Source organism: Pithys albifrons, chromosome 2, assembly GCF_047495875.1.
Source record: "Pithys albifrons albifrons isolate INPA30051 chromosome 2, PitAlb_v1, whole genome shotgun sequence".
Classification (NCBI taxonomy): domain Eukaryota; kingdom Metazoa; phylum Chordata; class Aves; order Passeriformes; family Thamnophilidae; genus Pithys; species Pithys albifrons.
The window spans coordinates 50,374,750-50,393,553 of record NC_092459.1 but is presented as its reverse complement, the minus strand read 5'-3'; the positions used below and the strand labels follow the sequence as shown (position 1 = coordinate 50,393,553).

The 18,804-nt window shown below is 39.0% G+C and overlaps 1 long non-coding RNA gene across 2 annotated transcripts in view; it reads right to left on the bottom strand.

Annotated features, from left to right (window-relative positions):
* Positions 1-1,349: 1,349 nt before the first annotated feature.
* Positions 1,350-18,804, bottom strand: part of LOC139668880 (uncharacterized) — a 95,741-nt gene continuing 78,286 nt past the window's right edge. For both annotated transcript variants that reach the window (XR_011697132.1, XR_011697134.1), the window contains one exon: positions 1,350-5,712. This is a non-coding gene — a long non-coding RNA (uncharacterized lncRNA). The remainder of the gene's footprint in view (positions 5,713-18,804) is intronic.

Sequence of the window (18,804 nt, the reverse complement as noted above, 5' to 3'; positions counted from 1 at the left end):
GGATCACAAGTTAGGTCTGCCTAGATTTGGGGATCTGTGCTTAAGAGATAGCCCCAAATCCCTGCCTAAGAGACAGGATTAGACCAGACCTTTCTTGTTTGGTCAGCACTTTGGCCACAGCTCCAAATGCTGCCGTATTCAGACAATGCTTCAGATCACAAGATGTGATCTCCTGCTCTAACAGGCAGCCATGAAAATCCAAGAGAGGTGTGTTTCTTGTAAAATTAAGTTATGCCTGGCTAATCTGCTGGAGTTTTTCCTCCACCAAGAGGGTGTGTTCCAGAGAAGATTAAGAATCAAATATTTTTATTAACCTGAAAAGCCCTTTATAAAGCCATGTGAATTATGCCCTCTGACACACCCTTTTTAATACTTTTGTATTACTTCTCTGTAACCCTATTAAAGTCCAGTCTTCCATCATATCCTCAAAAAAAAAAAGGTTCTACCATAAGACCAGGAAAAATCCATAATTGCATCATGGCAATCTGTTCATTCTTTTGAAAAACTTGATAACTAATATCTGAAGCAAAGGAAGAGTTACAAGGTGAAATTCTTCTCTTCTGTTTCAGCTTTAACTGAAGCACTCCAACTTCAAACAATGGCTCTTGTCCGTACTACAGATGCCATTACCTCATTTTCCTGTGAAATCAAAATGGCCTGCTCATGTCCTTTAGAACCCCCTGGTTGTTTTGCAGAATCTGCTGGTGTTCTTGGACAGTTACAGAACAACTTTCTTCCATTAACTTGGAAGTTTTCTCATACCCTGGAGTGCCCCTGTAATTTGATATTTTCTGTTTTGTAGCTTTGACCACAGTGATGGAAAGTGTTTTCATCTGCAAGACTAAGACAAAAATCAGTAAAAAGATACCAGGTTGCCTCTGTAGAAACAACTTTAACTGAAAAACTGTGATGGTCTTAAAAAAGACTGGGAAGGTGGGCCTAGCCATGGTTTTCTATCATTTTTTTACTTAAATAATTTATTCCTATTCCTTGGCACTGACAGAAGGAGTATCTTCTATGCTAATTTTCAGATGGAATTTGAAAGAAAAAATCCCATTTCAGATGATTTGCTGAATTGAGTTCTTACCAATATAAATGACAGAGATTTTGAACTCACACACCCCTTGAAACCAAGTATCTTCTCTATTTCTTATCAAATGGAGCGGCTACGTGGAAAACACAAAACAGGACAAAGGTTCCCTATATCCAGGATACATTAGTTTGTCAGAGATCCATTATGACAGACAAATGATGCTTTGGGTGAGGTTTTTTTTGGTGTATGTGCATAACAGCTGATGCCATGAGAGACCCCAGAGAGGCAGGACTCTGAGATAAGTTGGTGTGGGATAAGTTAAAAAGTGAAAGTCCTTTAATATCAGGCATAGGGCCTACAGGAATACATATCGATGCACACCCCCAAACACTGGTTTCTATGGTTTTTATAATATGGTCCACCCAATCCCCAGTTCACACATCTCTCGGTCCAGTCCCATCCTGTCCCTGTCCCCTCCTCAGGATTTGAGTCAGGGGTCTCTTTTCATCATTTTCCTCTTCCTCAGCACACATAGGGCCCTTGAAGCTTTTCCATTGTTCTCAGACCCAAGGTTGATGGCTCATGTTTATGTTTCATTCTGCAGACCTTTCTGATATTCTTCAGTTTTCTGCCTTGAAGAGAGTCTAAACGGCTAAGAGAATTTGAGCTAATGATAAATGGCAGAGGATGGCATTATAAACATTGAACTTAAGCTGTTAGAAATATTATCACACTAAATCTTCATTTTGCTACAGTTACAAGTATTTCTAAAATCTATAAATATCAAAAAATCAAAAACCCTTTAGGCATCACAGCACAGATACCAATAGACACAAGGTGCATCAAACTCTAAAATAATCCAGAAAGAGGATAAGCATTAAGAATTTTCTATTTATGATGCTTTAATTGCTGTTTTGCTTAGATTATTGAACCATCAAATTAGTATAATTGAAGGTGACAAATATATTATACTCTTCCATTAATTAATTCAGACTCCCAAATATATCACAAATTAACCTTTGCCTATATTACCAGTTTTATTTCACTTAAATTCAGTACTTATTTAGAATAACAACATATTTTATATTAGGTAATGAGTGAGTTTATTTTAAAACTACTATAAAAACAAAACCATTTCTGTAACTAAATTTTTTATCATATCTGGATACTAATTCCTTCCAATCAGAGACGTATTTACAAAAAGCAAATCTAGTATTTTTCCACCAATTATGCCATTCTTTAATTAACAAAATGGAAGACAGAGGTGATATTAAATAAAATCTGGGCTTATGAATAGCCGTATATAGAATTATTTTAAGCCAGAATAATTGTCACTATCAATTGCAGTTTGGTTTCTAAATGAAAGTAGTTCTGATATAGATGTCAAAATTTTTCTGTAAGAACAGTCCCTAATTCAATATTTTTCTCAGTATATATAATGTGATCATGCCTCAGTAAGTCAAGAGCTTTTGCCAGGCCCATAGCTATTACAGCCAATTTACCATTAGCACTTTATTATTAATAATGGAAAGATATTACTTTTCTTGCAACCTGGAACTGCTATATAATATTTTGATCATAACTTGCAAGCAAGGTGGCCAAAATCTCAATGTACAACCTTCTCCTAATAGAACATATTTGCAATCGGAAGCCTTCAGTCTTAGGCATAAGACTAGTTTTGTTTTCTTAAAGACATTTAAGATATTGGTAAATAATTACATCATAAATTAATGTTTCTCAACATTTTCTGAGGGCATCATTTAAAAGTAACCCAGGAATCTTTAACTTTTATCACTTCATATATGTATATAAAATTCATTTTAACAAAATTAGAGCTTTTTCATTACTAAGGATTTATCTGTGAAGGTGATAAATTTTTCCTTTGCACTGTATGTTGGGATTTCCAAAATAACTGCTTAGGCACCAAGGTCTTTCACTGGTAGAGAACATGTATAAAAATTTTAAAGGACAAACTGGATAAAAGTTGTTCTATGCCTTTTTAATATTATCTCTCTTCTTACCAATGGACATTCTTTAGTGTTATGAATGTTATTGAAATTGCTGTTTCAAACAGAAATCACATAAGCTAAAGATAAAACTACTAATACCTCTTATGTTTCTAGCACCCATAGGTAAGGAATGCTGTTCAAACAACCACCTACCTTTCATCTTTATTTATGGTAAATTTTGAATGAACACAAGAAACTCCTTTTTAAAGCTGATTGTGGAAAAGGTACTTCTAAAGAAGCTGTAGGAACTGCAAGTTGTGTGATGACAACCCTGTTTAGACTTCTTCATCTACTGTAGTTGTGACTTATCAGAAGTTTGTTCATTAAGATTGTGTGTGTAATTCCAGCTCAGTATATATACTGATATGACTCTTCCCTATGTTTCTTTTATTCTTGAATAGATGGCAAATCTGCAGGATGAACGTTTGCAACTTAAATACATCAGCAGGGTGTTCTTGAAGCAGAAGATTGCTGCATAGTAGGTGCATTAGCCAGAAGGTCCAGAAAAGTAGTTCTTCCTCTCTATTCAGTACATGTGAGACCACTTTTGGACTGTTGTGTTCACTTTGGGGTTCACCAGTATAAGACATTAACCTACCAGAGTGAGTCCAGCAAAGGCCACCAAGGTGGTCAGAGAACTGGAACACAGGATGGCCAATGAGAGGTTGAGGAAGCTGGGTTTTTCAGCATTAAAAGAAGGCTTCAGGGAGAGATCTCACTGAAATCTACAATTACCTAATCAGAAATTGTAGAACAGATAAATTCAGGCTTGCCTGAAAGGTGCACAACAACAGGATGAGAAGTAACAGAAAAAAGGAAATTCCAACTCAGTAGCAGAATATTTCTATTCTTCATCACTAATGAGGGTAATTGAACACTAGATCTTGTTGCTCAGAGAACTTAAGGAATCTCCATCCCTGGAGATATTCAGAACTTGACTGGTCACAATATTGAGCAATCTGATTTGACTGGCTCTGCTTTGAACAGGGGTTTGATTAGACAGTACCCAGAGTTCCCTTCCGACTTAGACTACTCTGTGGGTTTGTGAAGTGAAGACAGCTGCATGCTGCATTTTGTGCACCAGAGGACTTGGCCATGTTGTCACAGTTGTGTAAATGTGTTTAAATGACTTCTGGACAGGCTCTGGCACACATCATTTAGGCAGGGAGTTACGGGTCCCAGAATATGGCCAGATAGGCATCTGTCTGTACATACATGTCTGTATATTTTTATTAAGAGATACAAATCATTACTTCTACTTTCAAAAATTATCTGCTTTGAAAAAGACATCATCCTTTTTCCAGTTGACTGGTTCTGTACTCCTGTGAAATGTTAACTCCCCATGCTGTTTGGTATGACAGGCTCTTAGTCCACACCTCTGCCCTGCACATGATATCTGTACATGTTTCACTTTCCCATTACTCTGTGTTTTAGTACCAGCTTGATCTCTCCTTCAGAAAAGGAATATCCTTTCTTGTCTCAGATGAATGCTACCTATAAGCGCAGCTGCCTGACACCAAGCTAAAATTCCTCTACAGTCAGCAGAGAGAAAAAGGCCCCTCCAGAGGGTGATTCATCCTCACTTTTCTTGAAAACAAGGCTGGTAAATTTCTGAACATATGCAAATCCTCAGATATGTACTCTTTAGACACTATTTGTTTCTTTAGCTGTCTTCATTTGTGAAGCTTTCAGTGAAGCATAGAGCAGAAAAACCCAGAGATTTTTGGAACAATTAAGAGTAATTGTTAGTGTGACCTGTTGAAAAAGTCACTAAGAGCAAGAAAAAAAAAGGAGCTTTACAGCACTGGTTTCCTATATAAAAGGTGGAGGGGAAAAGACACATGAATTATTTTGTTCTCTGAAACAAATTACAATTTTGTAGATGAAAGCTCCTTACCCAAGTACACACTTACGAAAGGTACAGTATTTATGCAACACTTCAGTTACAAAGTCTCCTTCATTACACCCACAAACCTAATTCAGAAATTAATTCCTTCCATTTTGCTCCTTTCCAGACCCTGCACCATTAGCAGCAGTTTTCACAATTGCGACAAGATTGTTTTGCCAGTCTTACACATGAGGCTGCACAGTGGCATGAAGAGCCTGTTATCATTACCTCATCCAGAACTGATCCTCTCCTGGATAAAGAAATCCACAGAGCTATTGGGAGAACAGCAACTCCCTGAAGCTGCAAATGGAAGCTTGTATGGCTGCAAGGCACAGGAATCAAGCTGTAAAAGAAAAATCAAGCATCTCCAATTGAAGAATGTCAACAGACAATTTTCACAGAATTTCACAGAATACACTGAGTTGGAAGGGACCCACAAGGATCATAGAGTCCAACTCTTAAGTGAATGGGCCACACAGGGTCCCAACCCATAACCTTGGTGTTATTAGCAACTTGCTCTAGCCAACTGAGCTAATCTCAGAGTCTTTTACATCAACCCTTGCTATCTCACAGGTCTTCTGTTCTTCCCTCTGGCATCCTCTCCAAAGATTCAAGTTGTGTCAATTAATTTCAGATCAAGAACAGGAGTGTGCCAACAGCCTGCAGCTCCTGCTGAATTCTTGCTGCGTGATGAGGAGCCCACTGATCCAGGAGGTGCTTCAGCCACAGCGCTCCGGGCAGCTGACAGGCATCAGCCCATACGGCCAGCACATAGAGGCAGACTGAAAAGAGAAACACTCATATCAATGTCAGCCAAGTCACCAGGGTGCCCAAGAATAACAAAAGAGGCATGTTAGAAACTCTCCTCGCTAGACAACTGCAAAGGAGTTTCTTCATGGAGTGACAGGAACCCAGCCTCTTTTAGAGATAGAGGACAAAAGGACAATGTGTCTCTCATCTTATTCTTCTCCTGTGTGGAAGAGAGAAGATAAACTCACTTCCTTGTATATTTCTTGGCACTTCTGTAAATAAAAGACTACCATTAGCACTTTTCATCAGACATCATCTCTGTGTCAAAATTGTTTAGGGTATGACTGAAATCCTCTCCTTCAGAGAGCATGCAGGCAAGAAAAAGCTGCCTTTGATTTATTAAAGATGAACTATCAGTGCTGTAAAAGGCAGAATTGGAATGCACACACATATCGTAGAGCAGGGCAGGATGAATAACGCCCTCACATTTATATATAAAGTTCAGTTCATAGCCTTTCCTGTTTATTAGCTTGTCAGCATTCATGCAGTCACAGTACATCTACACTGACATTTTTTTGAGTTTACTTGTGTGTTATTTGCTCATGATTGTGCCAGTTTAGATACAGAGTGCTTTCCTGTCTGTATGAAGCATTTTGAATTGGGAATTAAATTTTGTGGATAAATAAAGTATGAAAAGGAACATATGAAAAAAAAAGTCTATTCTTTTAGTTCAGTGAAAGGCAGGGTGAGATTAAAAAGAATTCAAGCACAAAAAGAAAGGGGTTTCAGCATCCAGAGCTGTGCCATGGTTGCACAGGAACTGATGGAAGTATCACCTTCAAACCACTAAATGTAGGCCTCAGCTGAAGGCAAAAACAACAACCACCTATATCCCAGTCATTCCTCCACAAAAGCCTTTAACAGGTGTGACACCAATGTTGGGAAATGTGGTACACTGTAGCTATTGAGCAGGTAATGCCTACAAGCATTTTCCTGCTCTCCCTCTTAATTGTTGTATGTGAGTGTGTTAAGCCCTGAGAGCTGATGTTGAACTGGTGTTCTAAGGCAGTGCTGTGCTAAAGCTGCTGTCGGTATCTCAGATACAGAAGTTCAGACCACATTAAAAGGTGCTGCGACCTCATTGCTCTCCACCAGCTCCTACTTCCGATCACAATCTAACATCTAGAATTAACGTACTGGGCAAAGCAGTTCTCTTCAAAAGAGCAGAAGATAACTGTGGAACATAAAATGTAAGCAACACAGCCAAAACAAACAGTCAGACCTATTTCTTTGTGTGTAAAGAGATACTTAAAACACTATTGTTTCATATTCGTGGCAAATGACACAGAAAATATAAAGAAGATCTTGGTGCAAGACTGTCTTTTATGCTCCTTATTTCCCAAAGTCAAGGCTGTTCTTTTCTTTCATACAGCTCTCAGAGGCTCTCAGTTATTAAATCAACCAAAATGAAATAATCTTCAGAAGCCAAGTGAGAAGCATTTCACTGTGGAAGACAGTTGTTGGACAGCTTTGGTTTGGTTTTCTTTTCCATGTAGCACATTATGAAATGCATATTAGCAGCAGCCGGGGTCCCCTGTGTTCTGTTTTGCCCTGCTGTTATGAAGAGCCATGTGCTCTCACTATCAGATGCAGTGCAGAAGCAAGTATTTGCTCATTTGTTGTCTGCCAGGCTCCATGCAATTCCCCATGGAGGTGTTGGGGGGCCACAGGCTTGTCAGTGATGGCAGCACCTGCCAGGCTAAAAGGCCTTTGAAAGCAAGTGTTTGAGGGGAAACAGTCGACTGTTAGGAAGACAGTTTGACTCTGTGGAACATGTCCCTCAGCAGATGTCTGCAGCTGCCCATGCTACCCTCAGGCAGGGTGACTGGCAGACACAGTGACAGCCTGCCCTTCTGCATCAATGTTTCATGCAGTTCAAGCTTCAGCCTAATCCTCATGGAGCTTAGGGACAGTTCTGGCAGATCAAGACACCATCATAGCTCTGAGTAGTTTTCTCTTTCTAAATAATCACCATCAGGCTGCCACTTCTTTTTGTGCCAAATAGCACCATGCTGAAAAAAAGCAGATTGAGACCGTGCCAAAGTACAGCAGTCCCTATAACCCTGAGCCTTCCCTCACAATGGTTTCTATCTCCTATTCCCTCTGGTAGGCAAAAGGAGCAATGTCCCTTGAAGTCTGTAAACCAACCACGTGGCTCCAGTATAAATCTGTTTTTAATATATTTTTGAGGTGGTTGGAAGTGTTTGCAGCACTTCCTGAGTCAGTCAGATCTACCTCCCATTTTACTGCTCACAGTCCAGCATTCAGCTTTACACCTCGTCCAGTTGTTCAGCTGGCAGGAAAATGAGCTAGCATGGCACACAACACAGCAGAGCACCAAAGGGCAACAGGAAAAATTACACACATTTCTTCCCAGTGGGCATCGGAGCCCATTGATGTGAAGTCTCCTGGCCACAGAGAGTGCTCTGCCCTAAAGATAATCTTTGATATGCAACAGAGTAACCCTTGGCTCAAACCAGGTAATTAGCTGTAGCAATAGAAAATCTGCTGGAACAAGCCACCTGCAATCCATTTCCCTCATGGAAGTGTCGGGCTGGTAAGGCAAAAGCCTCTGAGCAAGGGAAACCGAGACAGAGCCATTTCCAAGCTGCCTCTTCTAGATGGTATTCTGAGTAACTATGGAAATTTAAAAACTGTTACCTGCCAGTAGCAAATTGGCCCTCCTTACAGACACCAAATGTATCATATAAGGTGGCTCCAGCCCAAACCACAGAAACTTGCTGTGTCAGCACATTAGTATTTGTGTTTTGGCAGGAAAGTGTAGGTTCTGGGGGTAATTAGCAATAATGGTGCTCAGCTTTAGACCATTTGAACTGAACATAGACATTCAGCCTAAATTAGCAGCGTAACTCAAGCTCAATATGGACAAAATAATCTTTCCCAAAGCTACCCCTCACTATCTCCTTTTTCTGTGGTAGAGTTTAATGCATCCTGCCTGTCATAAAAACCTTCACCTCAAGACTACTTTCTGTACAGGTATCCTACTAGGTCTTCACCTCAACAATATTTGAATGTGTCTCTCCAATGCTCAGCTATGCGTTAACACCATGGTTTTCTGCATCTAACTTCTAGGTTTTTTCATTTCACAAAATGCTTCTCCTTTTACATTGCAAACATATAACATCTTCTGCTTCAACTGCAGCAACCATTTTCTGTCCAATATTACCCACAGGACTACATAGTTTGACCTCTCCAATTTTATCACCCCACTTTTCTTTGACCTTTTCTCCTTTTCTGGCACACTGGGTGTCACTCAAGTTACCTTAAACTCTCAAAGACCTATTCCCTGCCACCACCCTCCATTTGCTTTGCCTCAGTCAGCATGGAAATACAGACTCTTTGTTCTGTATTTCTGATGGCGTGAACAGCAATCACAAAGACACTGCAAAATCTGCCAGTTACAGACATCTTTGTGCCTTCTCATGCACAGATCTTCCCATCTGAAGGGACAAAAAGCCTCAGAAAAGGAAAGTGCTGAAAACCTGAGCTGCCTGTCCCTCGCTGAATCCCATAACCTGCCACATGCTTAAGGGGCACTTTCAGAATAGCAAAGCACCAGTACCTCCAGTAGGAAACTCTGGCTCTTGCCCTGTGCTGCTTCTTTTGTCAAAATTTTATACTACTGAAAGGGGTAAAGCTGACACCCCAGCAAAAAGAGCTGATTTAACTGAATGAGAGGGCAGTGTCAACTGCACAGTGGTAGCCCAACCTTTTGCATCCACCAACACTCTCAAGAATAATTTGGGTAGAACTTGAGAACCCTAAAGTTTCTAGGAAAAAAGCTTAATTGAAAAATTTGCCATGCCTGATAGCAATATTGCAGATGACACCAAGAATGCAGCTTGTGCAGAAGGCATAGGTTTTTAATGTTTGACACTTTTCTCTCCTGTTGATCTTCCAAATTAACTTTTTTCAAATATATATCTTAAAACTCTTATGTTTTCCTGATGAATGTTTAACTTATATTTGATAGCCTGATAATGTTGAGCATTTTCTATGCAGTCGCTCTTTGTTCAGCTTTGTTTCAGTGCTCCTATTCTAGTCACTTCATCAGCACAAAGGTAGTTAATGAGTGGCATTACAGTCATAGCTCACAGACACAACTGAGTGCCATTCCTAAATTTTTGCTGCTAGTCATTTTACATAATGCATGTACCTCTCCAGCAATCATCATTTCAGCAAAGTTTCCAGTAGGCAGGCAAAATCTGACTTGCTTGTGCCAACTGCTTGGGTTTGTGTTCACCTTCTTAGAACTGTCCCCAGTTTTCTGTTTGCATTTCCGCACTTGTGAACAGCATGCACCTTGTAGAGCATTGAGAACCCTGTATGATATTCTCAGAAAGTGTATTATGAGAGATGACAACAGGTAGACCATGAATATTTACTGAGAAAATAGCAGACTGCCTTTTAGAAAGTTTTTTTTCCTTCACTGGTCTGCAATGACTGCAATCATAATTTCAGCATCCTTACTTTCAACATTGATCTATTTTAGCCAAAGGGAGAATATTTTCAGTGTTTCAATGTAATGTACAGACGTGCTCCATGAACCTAAAGATACCCATAAAACTCCTCCCTGTCCACTGGCTACCATCAGGAGTCACACGATGCACCCAGTGCAAGGTGATGGCCCATAAAGAAGAAGAGTCATTATAAATGCAGTTTTATGATGGAAAAAGAGCTTGAGCTCCTGAAATGTAGCTTCTACAGCATTGAACCAAACACAGATCAATGCTGACCTCACCTAAACAAAAAGCTCTGAGCAAGTTCAAGAGTCCAAATGTATCAGTTCAGTGGCCAAACTAGCTCATTATAACTTCTCAAAATGGAAATGGTTGCAGAATAAAAGTTATTTTCAACAGTTATTACATATTGCTAACTGCAAATTAAGTACTACACTCTGCTCTTTCAGTAGGTGGCAGAATATATCATTACTAGTGGTACATCTCACCTAACAAATCTTAATACTGTTGATCCTCAGTCCAGTTAGATCAGGATACCAAAGACGTTAAGTGTGCCAAACTAAAACCTTAATTCTATAAAAATTCTTCAGTGTTGACTTTTGAACTCTTCCGAAAATGGGATCCTGAAATAACAGTTGAAAACCTTGCTTTGAAACTTTTAAACCATATTGTCATACAAGACTCAGATTTTGCAGTAAACGTCATGTATAAAATAGCTTTAAAATAGAAATTACATAGCAACGACTTTCTACCAATCCAGACATAAACTAAAAGTGATACAGTGGATTGGATCATGTCAAGCACAAAGAAATTTCTGTCAGTGCTACAACTTGATTGAGTTGAGCCATAAAACTCAGAAATTATGAATACCATTGTAAATCTTTCTAGTGCATCTTTACACTAAGCTCTAAATAGTGCTCTTTTCATAGCTTATGACCTTTTTTTTTGGCTACAAGCTGTGGCCAAAAATCTAGTATATTATTTAAAATGTTTTGATATGAATATGAGCCTGATTGGAGTCTGATTGGAATATGATTGGAGTACACAGGGGGTTTTTTAGCATCAGGTGATTAACTCTATGGACAAGTCTTCAGGTATGTCAGAAACAGGCAAACACTGTTAAGTATTTCTTTAAAGATATAATTACCATAACTGCCACTTTTCAACTGAATCCAAATCAGAAAAAAAAAAAAAACAACCAACCCAAAACCAAAAGAACAGATTCCTGCTGCTATTGAATTGCTGGATTGTGTTTCCTTCTGGCTTCAGTAGGTTTTCATCATTTAAACTACTTGTTAATAGTTTAAGAAATGCAGAGATTCTTTTCTATGGCATGATCCAAGTAAAAACTCCATAAGCTCTTTTAGGAAGTAAGGTCTCAAATGTAACAGAAAACCAAGAAACAGCATAGAAATGTTACATTAGTATTCTTTTCTAGTCAGTGTAAAAGAAAAAAAAACAAGCAGAATGGATTAATGAGGATGTGCTAAGCTATAAATACTAAACATCAGCCCACGTTTCACTTGGGGAATTGACCATTTTCCTTTGTTTACAATTCTGCTTTCTCATTTACCTGAAATAATGTCGGTACCAAACCACCAATCCCAGCTGTTAACAGCTGCCAGAAGGTTGTTTATGATCAATGCTTTGTTTCTTTTTTTTCTAAGATTCAAGAAAATTCTGTATTAGTTAAAGAATTAAAACGAGTTTATTTCTGTCTTTTTCTGCTAAGATTTCTTTTCCTCGAGTAACAGTGAAAAAATGGGTTGTACATACTCTGTCATTGCTTTATTTTTTAGTGCATCATATCAGACTGGATTATATGAGGTATCACTCAGATTAAATTTACTCTTGAGGATGCAATAACTTTCAATCAAACCACAAGTACTCAGCGTCCTTCAGAAGCAGGTCTGTAATGTGGGATGAATGAATGAGAGAACAATCAGCTGAAGAAGAACCAATTAGTATTACTGGATGCAAAGAGCTACAGTCTTAGAAAAACTACTTTGATTAGCTGAATAACTCACAAATTCTGTGTGATCCCAGGAAAAGATATTTCTAACAATGTAGTTCTCAGGCAAAATTATGCCTGCTTTCCAGATTCAGATTCAAATGGGCCACACTCAGAAAGGCCTGAGTAGTGTCTTAATATTACTATGCTAGACATCAAGAATAACAAATAACCAGGAAAAAATCCCTAGCAAAACGTGGGTAACTGCCTTATTAAGCAGTTTCCAAGCTGCTTCTGACTGGCTGCCTCTCACATGCTGTATCTAGACACAGGTGAAGCTGGTAAATAGGAAAAGTGAGGAGATGTCAAAGGTCAGTGTGTGGACCCCACCCCAGGAGAGACACCCTATGTGTTTAACTGTGTCTGCACATTGGCTAAAGCTCTTCCCACTAAGCATACAAACCATCTGTTCACGTGTTCAAGGTCCTTCCAAGAGCAGGATGCATTTTAGTACCATTCCCACCACTGACCCCAAGTTGCTCTTCAATAAAGAAAGAAATCCCTGTATACTAAAAGAGTCCACCCCACCTAAAGGACCTGCCTAATTCTTAAACTGAAAGGGCCTGTTACTTATAAGGATTTTTGATCCCATCATTTATGAGTTTGTCTGAGCTGGTCACACATAAAGGCCAAAATAAAGCAACTGCAAAAGTTTCAGCTGTGGAGCTGTGGAGGAATAGCACACTTTGAAGTAGCTGTTTTCTGAAGTTGACACAAGGTAATTGTGAGGACTCTTTCTGCTTTGAGGAAATGAAGGTGTTTTCAGAAAACTTTTCATCCCAAGCTAATACTTAATTGTTCATAAAAACATATGCTCAGTGATCCCACATTAGAGACATTATGCTCAGGCTGTGGTTTTTAATGGCGTGTTAACTGCTTGCGAAAATTGTAAATTTTATAGGCTCTGGACCATTACGAACCTTCATATTTGTCATCTGAAAAGAAAAAAGATCATCATGTTTGCTTAATGAAATCATCATATCCTAATATAAATCACAACACCTGCAAAATGGTGAATTTCAGGGCAATACACAAGGTGTCCACAATTTGCTGGGACCCATTATTTTAGCACTGCTTTGTCACACTATCTATTGCACTTTTGGATGATCCCAATGTTTTTGGCTTAAGCCTCGTGCCTGGTGAGAGACTTCACAGTTTTGATATTCTCAACTTTAAAACTGCTTCCTAAAGTCTTCTTTGTATCTATTGATACTTAATTTACATCATCTCTGCTGGGCTGGAAAAACCAGTTCTGATAGGTTTTCTGAGTCAATTAAATTTTTAGTGTCTTGTATTACATATTTGACTCCTGCTTTTCTATACTCTACTAAATTATTTGGGTTCTTTTAGCCCTAAAATCAATTTTCTTCCTTTAAAAAATGAAAAACACTTCTACACTCCATGTAACAACAAGTTTATAGATCTACACATGAGTCAGCTAAAGATGAAATTAAGAATTATTAATTATTCAAACTAGATGTGACCTAAAATTTCTACTAAGACTTGACATGGTTACTGTTTAAAAAAAGAGCTGTGATCTGTATCCCTGGTGGTACAAGCATTAGGAACCTTGCAGAAATTTGCATGTATGCATAATTCCATATGCAAGATTATGCCATAGAATTTGCTGGAAATACATATTTATGTATAAAGTTAATAGAGCTACTCATGAATGTAAATGTACTTATACTCAGCATTGATAACAGGCCAGGAAGAAAATGCTACGTATTCCAGTCCATATAATGACAACTTGCTCATCTAGCGCATATTCTATACTTCAGTACAGTATAGCTGAGTTACTTTTTTCAAGAAGAAAGGATGTGAACCATAATTAGTCAGCACAAAATTAAGAAGCGTTCCAAGAATGCTTTCATTTATATTGCTTGGAATTTGGTGCTTGGTTATATCTGTGCTGAATTTGGCTGGGGTAGAGTTCATTTTCTTTATGGTACGTGGTATGGAGGTGTGTTCTGAATTCGAGCAGGAAACAGTGTTGGTAATACAGGGATGGTTTTGCTGCTGCTGAGCTCTACTTACATAGAGTCAAGGCCTTTTCTGCCTCTCACCAGCAAGAAGGCTGGTGGTGCACAAGGAGCTGAGAGGGGACACAGCAGGGACAGCTGCTCTCAACTGATCACAGGGATATTCCATACCATATGGGATCATGCTTAGCATATGAACTCGGGGAAAGAAGGAGGAAAGGGCAGACCTTTGAAGTGCTGGTGTTTGTCATCCCAAGTCACCATTACATATAAAGGGGCCCTGCTTTACAAGAATGGCTGAACACCTCCCTGACCCTGTGGAAAGTGGTGAATTAATTCCTTGTCTTGCTTTCCTTATGTGTGAGACTTTTGCTTTACTTATTAAACTGCCTTTATCACAACCCACAATTTTTCTGTTTTTCTCTTCCCATTCCCTCTCCCATCCCACTGGGGAGAGATGAGCAAGCAACTGTCTGGGGCTGTTGCCAGCTGGGGTTAAACTACAACAATATCATAAAACAATTGTTGCCTCAAAAGAGACTTAAGTTTTTATCAAACTAATTTCTCTAAAAACAAACACAACTCACGTCCCTACAGTAAATCCTGGAGAATTCAGCAGGATGCACAGACAATAAGCTTCTGGAAGACAGAAATGATCTCTTACTATACTGAGGACCTTCCAGTGCAAAAAAGCTGCCTATTAATGGAGTCTACAGTACAAATAATAAGTAATAAAAAGGAAAAAAGAAGAAAGCTATATAAATTTCTTATGAAGAAAATAGTGTGAGAATTATTTCTTATTGTACTTATGGGGATATAACTTTTTTTGCTCTGTATCTTTATAGTATATAGAGATAGGTGAATGCACTTTCTCTCTCTAAAATACCATCTTGCATTAAAATCTCTGTGTAGAGTCCAAGGTATTCACTTTCTGCAAGGTTAACATTTTACACCTCAATTCATGGTACCCACCTCTGCATCTAATGAGCAAAACTCACTGAGCTAAAAATATCTCTTTCCATTGCTTAATAATTCCTTTTAACCAAAAAATGAGCAGCCTCAATTTCCATTGCAGGCAAAGAGGATGGATATGCGGCACCTCCAGGAGACAGGCATGGGGACTGATTCTTCCTGAATGTTTGTATGTTTGTGTGATATGTACCATGCATGTAAAACACATCTTTTACTGACTTGAGAAAAGTACAGAAAACTCAGTACAAAGAAATCTGATCATGCTTCTACACTATTCAGTGCAAGAACTCAGGATTGTGCCTGAAAATCTATTAGCTCTAATAGGTTTTATGCATGCCTCTGCTGATCTAAGAATGAACTCTTCAGTGATTGGAAGGGTGTTTTATAAGCTATTTTGGCAGCAGTTGAATACCATGTTATTTGTGTCCCAGGAGAATGCTATGACAATTTAGCTGAGTGTTGTTTTAAAGTTAAAATTATGAGAGCAATCCAATAGTCTTAACCTTTCTTTGTTGTAACCCCCACTTAAGTTCAGCTGTCTGTGGTTAGGTAAAAGTAGAGATTACAAAAAGTAGAAATGGTCTTATAGACTCTAAAGTAACATGACTTCTGTAATTAAAGTGATATTACTGTGCTGTGTTAAAACTTTGTTTTAAATTCTGAAATAGCCTACGAATTTGCAAGACCCACTCCTTTTCTCTTTTGATAGACAAGCACAAATAACTCTGCAGTTTGCCAGGCTTATCAAGTGAGACTGAGTGTTATGGGTTTAGCTAGGGAGGCCTAAATTTAGGCTTCAGATTTCAGGCTAGGCCTGGATCTATCAGTTGTCTTGAGCTGGGCTGGGCCAGCTGACAGCTGACTACTATGCTATTCCATACCATATTCCAACATCATCTTGAAGTGTAGGAGCCGGTGTGGGAGTGGCTTGGTCAATTCCCTCATGGCTGTGGTCCAGAAGGACACACTGCACCGCCCTAGGAGAGACGGGAGGCCAAGGCCCATCACTGACTTGCCACCATGGTATCTTAGGGAAATAAAATGTTTCTTCTTAGTCTTTCTTTCTGCTTGGGTCTGTCTCTGGGAAATTGAGTTCTCTAGAGTGATTTTTAGTTAGAATGGTGGGATTTGTGTTCGATGGAGAGTGGGGAGTTATTTCTTGTTATTTCTAACATGTGTAAGTGTATTATATCGTAGGGTTTTTTTAATTTTCTCTTTTCTGTATAAATATATATAGTTAGTTTAAGTTTAAATGAGTTTCTAGGGTTTTTTCCTTTCTCCCTTTTCTCGGCCAGAGGGAGGAAGGCTTTGACTCTGTATTGGGCAGTTGGCATATTGCCAGTTCAACACAAGACACTGAGAAACATCTGTAGTGCACTGGTTTTGTAGCCTTAGAAAACAGTTGCTGCTTGTAAGATATGCAACATATGCCTGTTCAAAAATTCATTTCTTAGTTTTGTGTTTCTAGAAACGCTGTAAATTTTACTCACCTACCCACAGACCAAATCCTCCCTCATGAGCAATCGGTACACACTGTCAAGCAACGTGAATCAGCCAAAGGCACAAATACGGAGTTAGCTTTTTTGCAGCTAATCCATAATTCTGGACTCCAAGACTCAGGTTATGCTGCATCATGCTGTATTTTCCCTGATTTAAGCCACTGTCACAGTATTTGCCCACATGCAATACTTGCAGCACATTCATCATTCAGCCTATCATTGAACACAATTCTCAGTGAATTTTCCTGATGAACGATATTATCCTTCTCTCCTAGAGTATTACATTATTCACATTGTAAGGATATTCTTTGCTGGGCATATAGGAATTACTACTAGTGGACCATTTCATTTCTACTTGTTTAAGAAATTTCAGAACCAAACCTCAAGTACAGCTTACTAGAAAAAATTTCTGCAAGAAGCACAAAGAGTCTTGGAAACTCCAGCTGTAAAAAGTAAAACATGATTTACTCAACTGAATAGCATTTCTGCCCATGCTGGGTGTGCTACAGTCAAAAGTCAACAGCTACGGTCGTAAAAGTTTTATTTTAGCTAAGTGAATAGATAAATGTAGCAAAATAATTTTTTCCAGTGCACCAGCAGGAGGTGGCAAAACAGTGCAAACAGGTACAAGAGAGCGCAAAACAGTGATCATACAAGTTAGTGGGAACTCATTTGGAAAATGCAGAGACAGTCAGTACATACCAATAGTAATTTAAACTCCTTCAGTTCAGAGTCCAGAGGTGCTGGGTGTGTTTCTTCCTATAAAGCATTGAACTCTGCCGCACAGACATAACTTGTGTAGCATTTAATAAATCATCTCTGAGCTATAGTTCAAAATCCTTTGGGAAAGCAAAGCATTACTATTCAAAAAGGCTTTTGGAAGAATAAACACAGTAAAGATAACACAATTACTTAGCTACTAGGAAACAGAACACACCTAGATATGTGTGCCTAGAGGAGAGATGAGGTTCTCTTCTTCTTTGCAAGCCATGCATTGACCAGTGTTCTGTCTCTTACGAAGAACTGCACACTCGTTAGGAACAATCTGAAGGAACAAAGACCCCTCATTTCCAGGTGAACTCTCTGTGGAGATATGTATCTTAGTCAGAGTCAGCCTGTTCACACAAGACACCAGTACAATCCCCAGGCAAGAGAAGCCACCAACACTGCTTGCAAGACAAACTCCACAGCTGGCAGCATAGGGTGAGTAGGAGGTAAGTCAGAAGGAGGTAAGTAAATACTCATAAGGCTGTGATACAGTTTCTGCTTGAGAAATTCTTTTCCCCTCCCTACCTTGTTAAGCATCTCAGCTCTGAGTCGTTGCCATGGCAGATCGGGCTTGCTTAATATGCTCTTTCCTTATTTTGTGCCTTTCAAGCAATAGGGTTGGAGGTGACCATAATTTTGCATCAAATCGAGTATTTTGCACGTTTAAGGCTGACTGTGAATACTTTGTGACTTATTGTGAATATGTCATCCTTATTTCCTCTAGAAAAACATGTTAGCTATAAACATAGTTTGTAAATATGTATTACATGCACAGGCAGATTACAGAAAAAGAGTGCACAAGACCTAACAACTGTTGGAATAAAAATAAATGATAGAAATGTGAACTGCCATTTAAGCAACACTATCTTAATCCATTTCATTAATAGCTGAGAAAATCTGACAACCATCTTAAGATCCAACTCTCTGTCCTTGGTTATTCTGGCCACTAGCCTTCCTATTTCCCACTTTACAAGGGAGATGCTGGTGCCCTGGCCATCCTGACACAAGTCCCTGTTGAATGCTCTTTTAAAATAAAGTTCTGGGACTCCCGTCAGCCCCAGCTCTGTGTCCCTCCCAGTTCCTCAGCAGCTCCTGCACTTGTCTCTTGGCTGTGCAGCAGAGCATGACACTGTCTGCCCATACTGAGCTGGAGAACAGAAAGAAGATGCAAATCACCAGCAGCTATTCCTCTGGGAAGATTCCAATTAGAGTTCCTGTAGATGGCCTGCAGCCCTTGGATGTTGTATATGGCAAGGCATGACAAGAAAGGAGCAGAAATAATTCTAGGATGAAGCCAGAAGCCAAAGAATAAAGATTATTTAGTAGGAAACAAAGGGAAGAGAATATTAAT